Here is a 17,664-nt window from a genome sequence, read left to right as displayed (position 1 = left end):
TGTTGATTATGATTGGGAATCTCTCAAACACTTCATCAATACTTTCTCCATCCTTCATATTAAACATCTCGTACTCTTTTTGCAGCATATCAATCGTCGTTTCTTTGACCTGTTTAGTGCATTCGTGTGTAACCTAGAGTTTCTCCCAGATTTCTTTAGCTATCTTGCATCTAAACACCTTTCGATACTCTTCAAAGCTGATAGCACAGTGAAGAAGGTTGATGGCTTTAGCATTCAGCTCCACTTTCTTCTTGTCGTCGTCAATCCATTCAGTTTCTTCTTTTGGAGTCACCACTCCATCAACACTTGTTTTTGTTGGGATCTTAGGGCCACTTACAACAATTTCCATATGTTGTAGTCGATGGATTGGATGAAGATCCGCATCCTCTCTTTCCAGTAGGCATAGTTCTTCCCGTTGAAGAAGGGTGGCCTGTTGTTTGAATGGCCTTCAGTTAGAGTATAGGCAACTGTGGTTGTGCCCAAGTTGTTCGTCATTGAACATTTGCTCCAAGCGGTAAAGCTTAATTCTTGAGACCTTTGCTCTAGATACCAATGATGCTGATCATAGCCACTCCACTATGTCACCCATCAATGGCACTTATCAGGCCAGTGGGCAACCGTCTCTACCAGTTCACCCACACCAATGAGCAGAGAGTCTTGTTTCGATGACACAGTCACAAGCGAGAGTTCCCATTGGTGCTCTACCCAAATTAACAGTGTGGGTCAACTGGGCTCTGATACCAATTGAAGGTTATAGAAGGCTTAGAGAAGGGGGGTTGAATCTATGACCTTCTTTGACTTTAATAAAATAACCCTTTAAAATAAACTTTCAGTCTGAATCTGTTTAAACTCAGCAGCGGAAAATTTACGAGACAATTTCATTTTGTCTCATGAATATCAGAAAACAGAACAGAGAAGGGAAGAGAGAAGCTGACACCATCATGTATCCTGGTTCAGTTGCCTTGTGCAATGCAACCTACATCCACTCTCCACCACAATAGTAGTGGAATTTCCACTATAGTTAAAGTATTACATACACCAATTCCACAAGATTGACACAATCCTTTCACTCTCAAGTTCTAACTTAACTTGACTTGGTTATGCTAATACCTAACTCTTCACTCTTAGTGCTAACCCAACTAAGAAAGGGGTACCTCACTAGTACAAGATACAAGACACAAGAAATAACCTAAAGAAATCTAAAATCACTCTAGGCTTTTTACTCAAGTGTATCACTCAGCATTTTATCACTCTTTGGCTTTTTTATAAGCTCTCTCTTTTAGCCTTTTACCACTCAAGAAATTATAGAAAGATATATATTGAAAAATAAAATTACAATCTGTAAAACATGAAGGAGATTAATGCTTCAACAACCTCTTTGCTATGTGCTGAACCAGATTTGCTTGCCTCTGATTTAGTTTCTCATTCTGGCGGAATGCTCATTTGATTAAGAAACACTATCCAAGTTGATGAACTTCTTCAGAGAGCTCTTCTCAGAACATAAACTTCAAAAACTATTTTTCTCTCCTTGCCTCAGCAGAAACAAAATTTTTCTTTTTGTATCTCCTTGCATGTTGCTGATATCCTCTCTTCCAAGTCAACTCCTCAAGCTGTGTGCTACCAACTTACCTTTTCACTTTTTTTCATTAATCCTCAATTAGGCATTTTGATCTGACTTTCTCTTGCTTGACCGAAAGCCTCAGGGAAGCTGTTCCGAGGGTTACTTGAAACTGTAGGTCGATCTCGGACGAGATCTTCTGTACTGGTCGGAGATGACGTGTCCGGCTGGTGGGTGGCGGCCAGAGTGGTCGTGTCCGACTTGTTAGACTGGCTGCACTGCTGATCCTTTGTCACCGGAGGGTGGTGGTACCTGCAAGGGACTCTGATGCTTAAGTTAGCAAGGGTATTAAGCAGGTTTTTAGTAGAATCAAAGTATGAGTTATACCTGGGTGCTCCAGTGTATTTATAATGATGAGGAGTGACCTCCTTAGATAATATAAGTTAGTTATCTTATCTTATCTTATCTTATCTTTGAGTGAGGTCATCTTATCTTCAAGGGAACCGCCCTTATCTCTATAGGCTTGGGCTGCCTTTGGATTTGGGTCGTGTTCCTCTATTTGGGCCCTTTATTGGGCTTTCCTGGTAATTTGGCCGAGCTCTTTGAGAAGAGGTCGGATAGTCTGACCTGAAGAGGTCGGTCGCCTTGTCGCTAAACATCCCGGGTCAGACAGCTCGACCCAGGGTATGAACAGTACCCCTGCTCGAGCTCGGTCTTTCTTTTGAGGTCAAGTCTTAGTTTTAGGACTTCGATCCTTCTCTGGTGAAGGCGAACTCGAGCATTTTGTCGACTTCTTCTTTGTAGAGTTTTCTTTTGAATGTGGAACATTTTCTTTATTCTTAAAAGCGCGCGCTTTACATTAGCGCTCTGGTCTTGGGAATGCGCGAGGGTTTAATGCCCTCATTAATTGTTTTTAATGCCCCGTTTCTCTTGCCTCTTCATTTTGAATTCGGCACTCGGAAAAAGCGGTTTCTTCTTCTCTGTAACTTCCCCCTTTTTTCTCTCTTCCTTTCCGTTTCGCCTGAAGTTTGCATTTTTGTTTTTCTCTGTGACGCTTTTTGCTCGAGGGTGGTTCTGATCCTTGTTGCTTCAGCTTTCGGCTTTCTTCAGAGTTTTCTCCTTTTCCAGGTTGGTTTTTCCTTACTTTCTTCGTCGCTTGCGTTTATTTCTGGCTTTGAATTTAGAAAGTTTGAACCTTTTGTATCTCCGTGCATCTGCTTATTTACTGTTGTGGGGGTATTTCTTACTTTTGAAATGGTCCTTCCGTATTCTAGGGTTCGTGCCGCTTATTTTTCTTCTTTTACGAACTGTATGAACCTGCTTGCTTTCTCAAAAGATTGCTCCTTTGATGTCCTTCGCCATGTTGATAGTTTTTCTTTGCTGACAAATTTTGTAAAAGATAACGATGCTTTTTTTTTCTGAAAAAGGTTGTGTCTTTGATGACTTTTTCTTGATATGTTTTATTTAGTTGCTTCGTTTGTTGATCAAACTGGGACTGTGGGTCTGGAGGGTAGTTATTTTGATGGTTTTATCTGTGGCTTGTAGTTTTAGTTGAAAGGGGTCATTATCTTTCTGTATCGAGGTGTAGGCTTGTAGGTTTTCCTGAGTCCTTGTTCTGTAATTGCCTCCAAAGGATGCCCCTGGACTATGTCTTGGGGTTTTCCTTTTTCTTGTTTATTTGCTTTAAGTCATAATCTGCTATGAGTTGATTTTGGCTTTGCCCGAGATGTTTTGGTTAGTAATTTGTTTTCTCTTTTTGCTGTAGGACTAGTTGACCTCATGTCTTCTCGCAAAAATATTGTTGAGACCTCCTCCCAAGTCCCTGAGGGCATGGCTGATTGGGTGGATTCTATGGTTCTTCTGTGTGTTTCATTGGTTGACTCCGAGTTTTGTCAGCAGCTTAGGCAGTTTCATAGGATTTGTAGTAATGGTAGTGATGAAAAGAACTATGAGTTTGTGTCTCCCAATTCTGAGGAAATGGTTTATTTTTCTACCCGAATTGGTGGAGAACACCCCTTTTTCTATGCGTACGACTTCTTTTTTAGTCAGATGAATGTTACTCTTCCTATTACTCCTTTTGAGACCAACCTCTTGTGGTCTTGTAATGTAGCTCCATCCCAACTTCACCCCAACTCCTGGGGTTTTATAAAAATCTTTCAGTTGCTGTGTCATGAACTGGATATCCCCGCTTCACAATCCCTCTTCTTTTATCTTTTTGTTTTGACAAAACCCGGGGTGGTTAAGAAGAAGGTCGCCTGGGTTTCTTTCTGAGCTTCCCAAGGGAAGAAGGTTTTTTCCATATTTGATGAATCTTTTCGCGACTTCAAAAATTACTTTTTCAGGGTCCGAGCTATTGAAGGAGCTCGGCCCTTTTTTCTGGATGAGAATGATGAGCCCGCCTTTCCTTTGGAATGGCAAAAGAATGTAATGGTGTCTAAATACACGTGGGAGATGTAGAATGAAGCTGAACAAGCCTTTGTGACTGTGCTGGAAGAAAATTGGGGGCAGCCTTCCCATCTTGATACAAAGAAATTCCTAGGAAATCCCTCTCTCCTCTGAGCTGAGCTGGGTAGTGGTTGATTTCTCTTTTGTTTTTTGTTTATTTTGTCGAGTTTATCTCTTATAAGATTTTTTCTTGATTCATAACTTGGTTTCTCGGTATGATGTTTGTTTGCAGAGATGATTAAAAATAATGAATCCATGAAGGCCTTTAAAAAGGCAAGGAAGGCTACTGCAGCTCAAAACGTCTCGGCCAAGGCAGCCGGAGAGGGGTCGTCTCAGGTTCAGTCAAAGCCATCCATACTGAGCTCACCGGGGGCGAGGAGGGTAATCCCTACTCCTCAGGTTCGTTTGGTTGATCCTCCGCAAGCTTCTGTTGCTACTTTTGGTGCTCCTCCAAACAAAAAACAAAAGACAACTGAGCCTTTTAACCTTGATGCCCCTGACTTTGACGCGGTTGAGTTTGTCGATCAGCAGATTGGTCTTTATGGTACCATTCCTACTAACGATGTCTCTCTCCTTCGCCATTTGGACTTTATTACTCGGAGCAGTATCAAGATGGCACATATGGGAGCTGCCATGTACCGAACTGCCCAAGATCTTTCCCTTCATGCTACCAAGGCCTTTATGGAGGAGGCTAAGCGGGAGTTCGACAGAATGAAGGGTTTGAAGGAGGAGCTCCAAGTGAAAGTGACTAAGCTGGAGAAGGAGTTGGAGGGCGAAAAGGCTAGTTCCGTTGCCTTGGCGGCTTCTGTGAGGTTGGCTGAAGACACGGCATTGAGGCACAAGGATAGCTATGTCACGACCTACAGGGAAGTGATGCGTCTCAGGGAGGAGCTGGAGTCGGCCCGGGCTGATTATGCCGAGCTCCGAGGTCACCTTGTAGGCAGCGTAAATGCTGCTTATGAGAACTTGAAGGAGCAGGTTCGGTTCTTGCCCCTGAGCTTGACCTTACTCTCTTCAGTCTGGACAACGTTGTAAAGGACGGCAAGATCGTCCCTGACGACCCTGATGAGGATGATGTTGAACCCCCTTCTGTGACTGCCGCTAAAGCTTTTGTTGTGCCGACTTCTTCAGCTCCTTCATCTGGGGTTGGTCATCCCGAATCGGAACCTGATTGCCAGATCTTAAACAGGGATGGCGGGACAGTGGATGCAGTGCCTCTTCAAACTCGCCCTCCTTCACCCCGTGCTGATGCTGCCGAGAAGCCTTCGGATCTTAAATGAATTTTCTAAATATTTGTGTAAATAGCCCGGCTTGTGAGCTTTTGAACTCTTTATTTTGTAAATGGTGGTTGCTGGCCCTTGACACTTTCTTAGTTGCTTGTTTAGCAACTTAATTTTGAAAAACAAAATGGTTTCCAAGCTTTTGGGGCTGGTTTTGGTAGCCTCTTGAGCTTGTTATTATTATAACTTTATATTTTTCATATCATGTCTGTTTTCATCTGTCTTGGCACCTTTTTTTTTAGGTTTTTTGGTAGTGTTGGAGCCTTGTTGCTCGACCTCTTTGGGTTGCCTTTGTGTTTCATACTTGTAGCTTGATTCCTTTGAGGTTGTGGATGTTTGGATCCAATTGGTATGTCGGCTTCCTCGCTTTGGCCTGAGGTTATTTCTAGTAATCCGTTTTGTTTGGACCTTTGTGAGGTCTCTGTTAGGAATTACTTTTTATAACGTTAGGGTTTTTTGGGACGCCGACTTTGTCATGTTAGTTGTTTCTAGTAATCCTCTTTCTTGGACTTTTGTCAGGTCTCTTTCAGGGATTACTCTTATAACTTGTTTGTGGGAGGCCGACTTCGTCATGTCGGTCTCTTCTAAGTTATTTCTAGTAATCCTCTTTCTTGGACCTTGGTCAGGTCTCTTTCAGGGTTTACTTTTTATAACTTATTTGTGGGAGGCCGACTTCATCATGTCGGTCTCTTCTAAGTTATTTCTAGTAATCCTCTTTCTTGGACCTTGGTCAGGTCTTTTTCAGGGTTTACTTTTTATAACTTGTTTGTGGGAGGCTGACTTCATCACGTCAGCCTCTTCTAAGTTATTTCTAGTAATCCTCTTTTCTAGGGCTGGCCAGGCCTCCTTCCAGGGATTGACTTTTTATAACTTTGGTTATTGTGGTTGACTGGTCCGACTTTTTTACGTCGGCCTATCTTTTAAGTTATTTTTGGCAACCCATTTTATTAAGACCTCGTCAGGTCCTTTCTATGGATCACTTTCGATAACTTCTTGCATTATTCTGTTTTGTCGCTTTTTCATCTTTGCCAATTTTGTCAAAATTGGGTTTAATCCCTGTTTGGTCTACTTTTGATGAATTTGGTTTTCACCTTCTTTGGTCTTTTATTGTGGTCAGACAGTGAATTTGATCTTCACTTTCTGCCAATCTCGTAGCTTTTGTAATCGGGCGATGAATTTTTAGCGTTTCAGATTAATGCGTCTTGAGAATTTGTAGGAAATCTAAAAAAATTTATTTCGAAAGAAAATGCAGATATATACATATGGGAGTTTTATTCCTCTAAATCGGGCAATTTGTAGATCTTGGCTTGGCACCTCGTTAAAAAACCTTTTCAGGAAAAAGAGTGCGTCTTATCCTAAGATCCTTTATCACCTCTAATTGTAGTACCTTCTTAGGTTGCAGGCGTGCCATGACCTAGGAAGCTCTCGCCCTTCGAGTTCGGACAGTCTGTAGTAGCCCTTTCCAAGCACTTCTATGACTCGGTAGGGTCCTTTCCAATTTGCTGCCAGCTTTTCTTCTCCAGGTCGAGTTGTTCCGATATCATTTCATATTAGGATGAGGTCGTTCTCAGCAAAATCTCACGACACTACCTTTTGATTGTATCTCGAAGCTATTCGACATTTTAATGCCTCTTCCCTGATCCGAGCTCTTTCTTGGACTTCTGGAAGTAGGTCGAGTTCTTCCCTTTGACGTTGGGAGTTGGCTTCTTCATTATAGTGGATTACTCTAGGCGACCCTTCTTCAATCTCCACTGGGATCATTGCCTCCATTCCGTACGCTAATCGGAAGGGTGATTCCTTTGTGGTGGAATGTGACGTTGTTCGATATGCCCATAGGACTTGTGGGAGCTCTTCAGCCCAGGCTCCCTTTGCGTCCTGTAATCTCCGTTTTAGCCCAGCCAATATGACTTTGTTGGCAGCTTCGACCTGTCCGTTGGCTTGGGGATGTTCTACGGAAGTGAACTGGTGTTTTATGTTCAAGTCGGCCACTAACTTTCTGAAGCCTGCATCTGTGAATTGGGTGCCATTGTCTGTGGTGATGGAGTATGGAACCCCGAACCTTGTGACAATGTTTGAATTTTCGACTTCTTTGAGCAGTGGCGTTAGCTAGGGATTCTGCCTCGATCCACTTTGTGAAATAGTCTACCCCTACTATGAGGAATTTAACTTGTCCCAATCCCTGAGGGAAGGGTCCGAGAAGGTCGAGTCCCCATTTTGCGAATGGCCAAGGTGAGGTCAAGCTGATGAGTTCCTTTGGCGGGGCGATGTGAAAGTTGGCATGTTTCTGACATTGTGGACATGTCTTTACAAACTCTGTGGCTTCCTTTTGCAGAGTTGGCCAATAAAATCCTGCCCGGAGTACTTTTTTGGTAAGTGCTTGCGCTCCGAGATGATTGCCACAGGTGCCACTGTGTACTTCTTCTAGAACTTCCTTTGTGTTGGAAGTCGGCACACATTTTAACAATGGTATTGAAATCCCTCTTTTGTATAGGGTATAATTTATGATAGTGTAGTATTGTGCCTCCCGTTTTAACCTCTTTGCCTCCTTTTTATCTGTGGGGAGTGTCTCTGTTTTGAGGTAGTTAATTATGGGAGTTATCCATCCTTGGTCCTGAACTGTTATGGCTAGGACTTTTTCTTCTTCTGTGATTGATGGGTTCTGCAGCATTTCTTGGATGAGGCTTCTATTGTTGCCCCCTGGTTTAGTGCTGGCTAGTTTTGAGAGTGCGTCAGCTCGGGCATTCTGTTCTCGGGGTATGTGACGAACCTCATATTCTCCGAGTTGTCCGAGCTGTTCCCTGGTTTTGTCCAAGTACTTTTTCATGGTGGGATCTTTGGCTTGGTAGCTCCCTGCTATTTATGAAGTGACTACTTGTGAATCGCTGAAGATAATAAGCTTTTGGGCTCCAATCTCTCTAGCCAGCTTCAAACCAGCTAGTAGTGCCTCATATTCAGCTTGGTTGTTTGAGACAGGAAACTCGAATTTGAGGGAGAGTTCGATTTGGGTTTCTTGGTTGCTTTTAATTATCACACTCGCGCTGTTTCCAGTTTTATTTGAGGAACCGTCCATGTAGAGATTCCATTCTATCGGGATTTTCGGGGTGTCTGTAAATTCTGCAATGAAGTCAGCCAGGTATTGTGATTTGATGGCTGTCTGAGCTTCATATTGAAGGTCAAATTCGGACAGCTTGACTGCCCATTGCAAGATTTTGTCTGCTAGGTCTGTTTTCTACAAAATCCCTTTTATGGGCTGGTTAGTCCGAACCCTAATGGTGTGAGCTTGGAAGTATGGACGAAGTTGTCGAGATGTTAGTATGAGAGCATAGGCAAATTTTTCTATTTTTTGGTAGTTCAGCTCAGATTCTTGTAATGCTTTACTGATGAAGGATACGGGTTGTTGCCTACTGTCGTCTTCTCGAACTAGTGCTGAGGCTACTGCCCGACTTCCTACCGCAAAGTACAATATGAGTGGTTCTCCCTCCCGTGGCCGAGTTAGGATAGGTGGTTGTCCTAGGAATCTTTTGAAATCTTGGAAGGCTTGCTCGCACTCGGTGGTCTATTCAAACTTTTTTCCCTTCCTTAGAGTGGCGTAGAAGGGGAGAGATCTTATTGCCGATCCGGCTAGAAATCTGGACAAGGCTGCCAACCTTCCGTTGAGTTGTTGTACCTTTTTAACACAAGTCGGGCTCTTCATGTTGAGTATGGCCCGGCATTTATCCGGATTTGCCTCGATTCCTCTTTGTGTGAGCATAAAACCCAAGAATTCGCCAACTTCTACTGCGAAGGTGCATTTTGCAGGATTGAGTCGCATGCCATGCCTTCTTATTGTGTCGAATACTTGGGTCAGGTCGAACAATAGCGTCTCTTCACTTTGTGTCTTTATTAACATGTCGTCCACATAGACTTCCATGATTTTTTCGATGTGATCCGTAAAGACCTTATTCATTAATCTCTAATAAGTAGCTCCCGCATTTTTAAGACCAAAAGGCATGACGATGTAGCAGTAGTTTGCTTTTGGGGTTAAGAATAAAGTTTTTTCTTGGTCGGGTGGATACATTGGGATTTGATTGTATCCCGAATATGCGTCCATAAACGAGAGGTATTTATATCCGGAGGAGGCATCTACCAGAGCGTCGATACTTGGGAGTGGATAAGGATCTTTTGGGCAGGCTTTGTTGAGATCAGTATAGTCGGTGCACATCCGCCACTTCCCATTTGCTTTTTTCACCAAGACGACGTTGGCTAACCATAGTGGGTACTTGACTTCTCTTATGAATCCTGCCTCCAGTAGAGCTTGTACCTGTTCTTCTACAGCTTGGGATCATTCTGGCCCGAGCTTTCTACGTCTCTGTTGTACTGGCTGAGATCCTGGGTATACTGCTAGCTTGTGGCACATTAATTTGGGGTCTATGCCTGGCATGTCTGTAGCCTTCTATGCGAAGAGGTCGACGTTATCTCGTAAGAACTGTACGAGTGAATCTTTTATGTCTCCTTTTAGGATTGTACCGATATTAGTTGTTTTGTCTGGGATGTCTCTGATCTGGACTTTCTCTACTTCACCTTCGGGTTATGGGCGGAGTTCTTCCCGCCTCTGAACTCCACCAAGTTCGATTGTGTGGAATTCTTCTCCTCTGCCTCTGAGGTTTAGACTTTCATTGTAGCAGCGGCGTGCCGTCTTTTGATCTGCTTTTACTATAGCTATCCCTTCTGTTGTTGGGAACTTCATGCATAGATGTGGAGTCGAGACTATTGCGCCGAGCTGATTCAATGTTGTCCGACCTATTAAGGCGTTGTAGGCTGAACTCACGTCGACCACGATGTAGTCTATCTTGAGTGTTCTTGACTGGTTTCCTTTTTCGAAGGTCGTGTGTAGTGAGATGTATCCAAGTGGTTGCACTGGGGTGTCTCCCAGTCCGAACAGGCTGTTCGGATATGCTTTGAGTTCTTTTTCTTCCAGGCCGAGCTTATCGAAGGTAGTTTTGAACAAGATGTCGACGGAGCTTCCTTGGTCTATCAGTGTGCGGTAGAGATTTGTATTTGCCAATATGATAGTGATGACCATAGGATCGTCGTGTCCTGAGATGATGCCGGATGCGTCCTCTTTGGTAAAAGTAATTGTGGGGATGTCGGGCGTTTCCTCCCTTCCCGCAAATCCTCCGAGTATCATGTGGACATGTCTTTCGGGCGTACGAGGTGGTCGTTCAGCTCGTCTGACATCTTTATCTCTTCTTTTTTTGGGATCGTCTGCTCGGCTCGCCAAATACCGATCTAATTTTCCCTCTCTTACGATTTTTTCTATGATATTTTTTAGGTCGAAACATTCGTTGGTGGAATGTCCATAGATTCGATGATATTCACAATATTCAGCTCGGCTTCCTCCTCCTTTTTTGCTTTTGAGTGGTCGAGCTGGAGGTATCTTTTCAGTATGGCATACTTCTCTGTAGACATCCACAAGGGATACCCGAAGAGGGGTATAATTGTGGTATTTTTTATCTTTTCCCCGACCTGATTTTTCTTGGATTCTTTGTCCTTATCTTTGGAAGAGTAGGAGGATCCGGATTTTGAGGTCTCTCCTAGTCAAGAGTTTTCCTCCATATTGATATACTTCTCTGCTCGTTCTTGTACCTCATTCAGAGACGTGGGATGCTTTTTCGTTATGGAGTGGCTAAAAGGCCCTTCTTGCAAGCCATTGATGAGACCCATGATGGCCACTTCTGTAGGCAGACTTTGTATGTCTAGACATGCCTTGTTGAATCTTTCCATGTAGCTGCGGAGACTTTCCCGATCTCGTTGTTTGATTCCTAATAGACTTGGGGCGTGCTTGGTTTTGTCTTTCTGGATAGAGAATCTGGCTAGAAACTTTTTGGCCAAGTCATCGAAGCTTGAGATAGACCTGGGGGTAGATTGTCGAACCACTTAATCGCCATTTTGGTTAAGGTAGTTGGGAAGGCTTTGCAGCGGACTGCGTCCGAGGCGTCGGTGAGGTACATTCGACTCCTGAAGTTACTGAGATGATGGCTAGGATCTGCCGTGCCATCGTACAAAGTCATATCCAGGAGTTTAAAGTCCTTAGGGATTTTGTTTTTCATGATCTCCCTAGTAAATGGATCATGATCCTTGTGAGAGCTGTCCTCATGAGTGGATCGAGTAGCTTTGGCTTTGAGACCGGCTTCGAGTTTTAGAAGTTTGTCCTCCAATTCTCGGCGTCGCCTTATCTCCCTTTGTAGGTCTTTCCCAGCTTCTCGCTGATGTTGGGCTTCTTTCTTAAGTTGCTTTAAACGATCTTGAAGTGTCTCAAGAGCTCCCGGGTTTGGTGAGTTTTTGTCTCCGTCAGGTTGCGGGATATCCTTTTGGTGTAGTGTCCGTATTTTTGTGCGGCATTCTGTTCTCTAGATCTGAGTCGTGGTTGTCGTCATGGTCGTCCGCCATGGTGGTGGGATGTCTTCCAGGTTCCCCGGCAATGGCGCCAATGTTCCGAGGGTTACCTGAAACTGTAGGTCGATCTCGGACGAGATCTTCTGTACTGGTCGGAGATGACGTGTCTGGCTGGTGGGTGGCGGCCGGAGTGGTCGTGTCCGACTTGTTGGACTGGCTGCACTGCTGACACTTTGTCACCGGAGGGTGGTGGTACCTGCAAGGGACTCTGATGCTTAAGTTAGCAAGGGTATTAAGTAGGTTTTTAGTAGAATCAGAGTATGAGTTATACCTGGGTGCTCCAGTATATTTATAATGATGAGGAGTGACCTTCTTAGATAAGATAAGTTAGTTATTTTATCTTATCTTATCTTATCTTTGAGTGAGGTCATCTTATCTTCAAGGAAACCGCTTTTATCTCTATAGGCTTGGGTTGCCTTTGGATTTGGGTCATGTTCCTCTATTTGGGCCTTTTATTGGGCTTTCCTAGCAATTTGGCCAAGCTCTTTGAGAAGAGGTCGGATAGTCTGACCTGAAGAGGTCGGTCGCCTTGTCGCTAAACATCCCGGGTCGGACAGCTTGACCCAGGGTATGAACAGAAGCAAAGAAGAAAAAGTTTTCAATGGCAATTCCACATCTAAACCCTTAAGTTGCTACTTTGTCTCCAAGAAACAAATTTGACCATTGATTTACAGTAGTGGTTAACAGAAGTCACTTTCTCCATTTATCCCAAATTGGAGTAGTAGAGAGTTGGAGAAGAGGAAAAGAAAGCACAATGCATGCAAGAGGAAATAAGTTACCTTTAACAGCTGCCTTAGCTTAAGATGGGTGAATTTGGGTGATTAAACCTCAACCTTTTTTTCTTAGCCTTTCTCTTTCTTTTCTTCTTTGATGAAAGACTTAGAAATGAAGCTTTCTCTATCTTCTCTGAGGTTTGACCGAAAAAGAAAAAGTGAATGTTGCTTTGGAGGCAACAACTTGGAGGAATGAGCTTGAGTGAACTTCCATTCGGGCTTAGGTTGGCTTTCATCCTGATCAGCCCAAGTGATTTCTTTGCTCAATCAATTTGGGCTTTAAGTGATTTATAGCCCATTTTTGTTTCTGGTTTGATCTCCATCCTTTTGGGCTACTGCAGTATTATTTCTTTGTCCTGCATCACTTAAACAAAGTGAACAAATCTAATTGGGTAATTAGCCCAATAAACTAATATTTGTCATCATCAATTATGTTAGTTAATTTCTTAACTCAACACTTTGTCATCTAAATAACGAGTTTTGCACTCACCAGCCAAACAACCAGGCAAATTAAAAATAGACGAAGTTGGTTGCATTGAATCATCATCCCTCATTATTTTACTTTGTGTCGATTCTAGTTTGGTTAAAATAGTACTCACAAAAGTGAGAAATATCCTCAATTAGGTATGATTCAATGATAGATCCTTCAACATTGTCTATTCCTGCAGAAGATGAGCTTGGGATAGACTTTAGTGATGATAACATGAGTGATTGATGTCTGGAGTATATATTTTTTCTGATTTAGATTAAGAAATTTTTAGGTGAATTAGTTAGTACATTTTATTTTATTCATGATATTTGACCTTTTTAAAGACTTTCTTTGTTTTAGTTTAATTATTTTTTTCAGCAGTTTGTTAGAGTGGTGGGTGAGGTCATCAACAATAATATGTAAATCATCCATGGATAAGTCATAGTAATTTACCTCATCCAGTTGATCTTCACTAGTCATGAAGCAGACTTGAGCTTTGTATTCGGAGTCCTCTTCCTCATCCGAATCGTTCTCAAGATCCTCCCAAGATGCCATGAGCACTTTTTTCTTTTCTTTCTTCCCTTTTTCTTCCTTCTTGAGCTTTGGGCAGTGGTACTTAAAGTGTCCAGCTTCCTTGTAGGGGCATATCATCACTTTGCTCAAATCCTTTTTGTATTCTTTTGAGCTTGAGCCCTTGTACCTGCTTTTGTTCCTCATTAGCCTCCTTAACCTCCTAGTAAAAAATACAAGTTCGTCGTCTGAAAAACTATCACTAGTCTCACTTTCAGTTGGTTCTACTTTTGATTTTAGGGCTATTTCCTTTTTCTTTGAGTCTTGGCTTGTGTGTGTGGTTTCATATGCAAGAAGTTTCCTTCTTAGCTCATCATAGGTTTTAGGACTCAGGTTGTTACTCTCAACTAGGACAGTTACTTTTGTTTTTCACTCTTTTGTGAGGCTTCTAAGGACTTTTTTTTACTAGAGTTTGTTCAGTGTGTGTTAAGCCCATAGCATCAAGGTTGTTGATGATGATTGAGAATCTCTCAAATATCTCATCAATGCTTTCTCCATCCTTTATGGTAAACATCTCATACTCTTTTCACAACATATAAATCCTTGTTTCTTTGACTTGTTTGGTGCCTTCGTATATAACCTAGAGTTTCTCCCAGATTTCTTTGGCGGTCTTGCATCTAGACACCTTTCAGTACTCCTCAAAGCTGATAGCACAATGCAGTAGGTTAATAGCTTTAGCATTTAGTTCTACCTTTTTTTTGTCATCATCGTTCCATTCAGCTTCCTCCGTTGGAGTCATCACTCCATCAACACTAGTCTTTGTTGGGATTTTGGGACTATTCACCACTATCTTTCATATGTTGTAGTATATTTATTAAATGAAGATCCACATCCTCTTTTTTCAGTAAGTATAGTTCTTCCCGTTAAAGAAAGGAAGCCTGTTGTTTGATTGACCCTCTATTAGCGTTTAGACCACAGTGGTTGTACCCAAGTTATTCGCCATTGGACCTTTATTCCAATCTGTTAAGCTTGATTCTTGAGACCTTGACTCTTGATACCAATTGAAGGTTTCAGAAGGCTTAGAGAAGGGAGGTTGAATCTATGACCTTCTTTAACTTTGAATAATTAAGCCTTAATCACATATCTTTAAACTTGATTTCTGTTAAGTTTGTGCAACGGATAATTCAGGAGACAATTTCATTTTGTCTTATAAAAACCAGAGTAGAGAAGAAGAAGATTACACAGCCATGTATCCTGGTTCTGTTGCCTTGTGCAATGCAACCTACATCCAGTCTCCACCACAAGGTTGGTGGAATTTTTATTATAATCCAAGTATTACATACACCAATTCCCTAGAACTCATCACAATCCTATCTAAGCACACAAGTTTCAACATAAACTTGACTTGGTTATGCTAATACCTAGACTCACCACACTAAGTGCTTACCCAACTTAGCAAGGGATACCTCTCAAGTACACGACACGAGACAAAAAATAGATCAGTGAACTACCAATCCGGCCCCTGTCCATTTCTCAGAATGACAACGCGACCCCTCACCATAAAAATGACCCACTTCGGTCCCTGTCCTTTACTTCCCTGACCCAACGCGGTCCCTGTGGGTGTTTTTCCGTCAACTCTGAACGGAAAATGCTAACGTGTCAGGTTCAAAAATGGACAGGAGCCTAATTGTCACTAAATTTAAATTGGTTAGGGATTTATTTGTCCCTATTCTTTAAATGATATTTTTTAAAAAAAATTTATTCATTATATTAATATTCTTTTTTTAATAAATTATTGAATTTAATAAAAAATTTTAAAAAAATAATATTTAAAGAATAGGGACAAATAAACCCCTAACCAATTTAAATTTAGAGACAATTAGGCTCCTGTCTATTTTTTAACCTGATACGTCAGCATTTTCCGTTCAGAGTTGACGGAAAAATACCCACAGGGACCGTGTTGGGTCATGGAAGTAAAGGACAGGGACTGAAGTGGAACGTTTTTATGGTGAGGGGTTGTGTTGTCATTCTGAGAAATGGATAGGGGCCGAGTTGGTGGTTCACTCCAAAAAATACAATAAAAAAATCTAAAATCACTCTTGGCTTTTCTTTCAAATGTTTCTCTTAGCCTTTTTCACTCTATGATTTTTTCTCAATACCTCTCTTTCTTGCCTTTTATCTCTCAAAGAAAACTAAGAAAGATATACATTGAAACTGAAATACAAAACAGTAAAACATGAAGAAGATGATGAATAACAGCTTTGAACCTATGCACTGAACCCAATATTTGAACTCATAACCTTTCTCTTCATCTTGGCGGAATGCTCCCTTTAGTGTAGGTGCAATGCTTCTAAGACTTCAAACTCAGTAGTGAGGATTCACTCTTTACTCTCTTTCTCGGACTCTCTCTCCTTTAGCTCTAATGAGATTCAACTTTCCTTTTGTACCTTAGTCAGAGCCACGGTTAGGGTTCCTCCAGAGTCAACTTCTTGAATCTTGGGCTTTCAAAAATCATTCTTTCTCTTTCTTCAATCAACCTCCAAAATTAGGGATTTCAAATCTGATTCTTGTTTGACCGAGGAGTGCAGAGCAGCACAGATGAGTTTGCTCAATGATAATCCTAAATCCAAACACTTGAAAATGTTTTTTGATTCTAAGTAATAATTTTAACCGTTAGTTCACAGCAGAGATTATCAACCACCATTTTCTTCATTTTCTTTTAAATGGCGTTGCAGAGCATAGCAGTTGAAGTGAAAAAATTAACTTATATGCAAATGAAAATTATTTACCTTTAACCTCTAACTTAGCTTAACATGCTTTGATTTGGGCGATTGGACTTTTGCTTTATTGATAACCTTTCTCTTTCTTTCTTCTCTGGTGTATGCGAGCTTGAAGATGAAGTTCTCTTTCTCTCTCATATTTTTAACCGAAGTGTACTTGTGAGCTTTAGTTTAAGTTTGATTCACTTACAGTTGGATGGCTTTGGTCTTTGTTTGTGTAACAAAAATTCCTTTAACAACATTAATTTCTTTGTTCTAATGGTTTGGGCTGCAACAATATACATTTTGGGCCTGCATCATTAAACAAAGTAATCAAATTTAATTGGGTATTTAATCCAATAAATCAATATTTGTCATCATTATTAAATTAATTATATTCTTAACTCAACAATTTTTAATGTCTCATTTTAATTATATCAAGTATTTAAAATATTTTTTGTTTTAATAAATAATAATATATATTATACCTAAATTTATTTCAAGAATATATGTTAAGAATAAAATTGGATACGCTGACACGTAATGATATTTAGGTGTGTCCAAGTTTATTCGAAGAAGAATTTTTTATTTTTTATTAAGACACAGTTGGATATAACAGACACATATATCGGACGAGTATTGATGAGTACTGTGTCCAAAATATATCTAATACGCGAATATAGTAACTCAGCAAAGTGTCCATACTTTATGGGTTGTGTGTATATGATCAGATTTGGCTCGCCGAATAGTTGCCTTCTTCCTTGACTGAAATTTTCATATATAGAATTTGATGTCTCTTCTTCCATGCTGAAATAATTTTCTTTTTGAATAAGCGAGCCATTGCATACATTAATATTCTAGTCATTGGCATTGAAGAGAAAATCTTTCTTTTTTATTCTTCATTTTCAAATGCAACAGCTTCTTAATATGTGATATGATTTTAGAGTGTATTGCGCTGATTTGCTTGATTCTTAGATTGCTTGATATCGATCTTTAATTGCTAATCTATAAATACTTACAATACTCATAAGAAAAATAAGTATAATAAAAAGTTATGGGTCATTCTATGGTACAGATGTAAACTCATACAGATTTACAGATTTTATATCTGACTGAATATGGGATTGACATGTTTATGTGTTGTTGCAAGGCTTGTCTCCAAGGTGGATAGTAGCTGCGCTGTGGTTGAGCCGTTAGCCAATAATTTTTTTGTTGGGGCATGTGTTGATGGACACCTTGAGTTGGGCTTTGCGTTCCAAAAAAAAGTGGGTATTGAAAGAGAATGGGTGTTTGTTTTTTGTTTTTTTTTTCCGGAGTTGGACAAAACAAAAAAGACACGAATGGCATGGTAGGGTCGATGGAGGGCGTACCATTGAGTAAAAAGATTTCCCCAAATCGGAACCCCTAGGGTCGAGCTACAGGAATAGGGCCGGTG

Source organism: Arachis ipaensis, chromosome B07 (genome assembly GCF_000816755.2).
Source record: "Arachis ipaensis cultivar K30076 chromosome B07, Araip1.1, whole genome shotgun sequence".
NCBI classification, from domain to species: Eukaryota; Viridiplantae; Streptophyta; class Magnoliopsida; order Fabales; family Fabaceae; genus Arachis; species Arachis ipaensis.
This window is presented reverse-complemented; position numbering follows the sequence as displayed.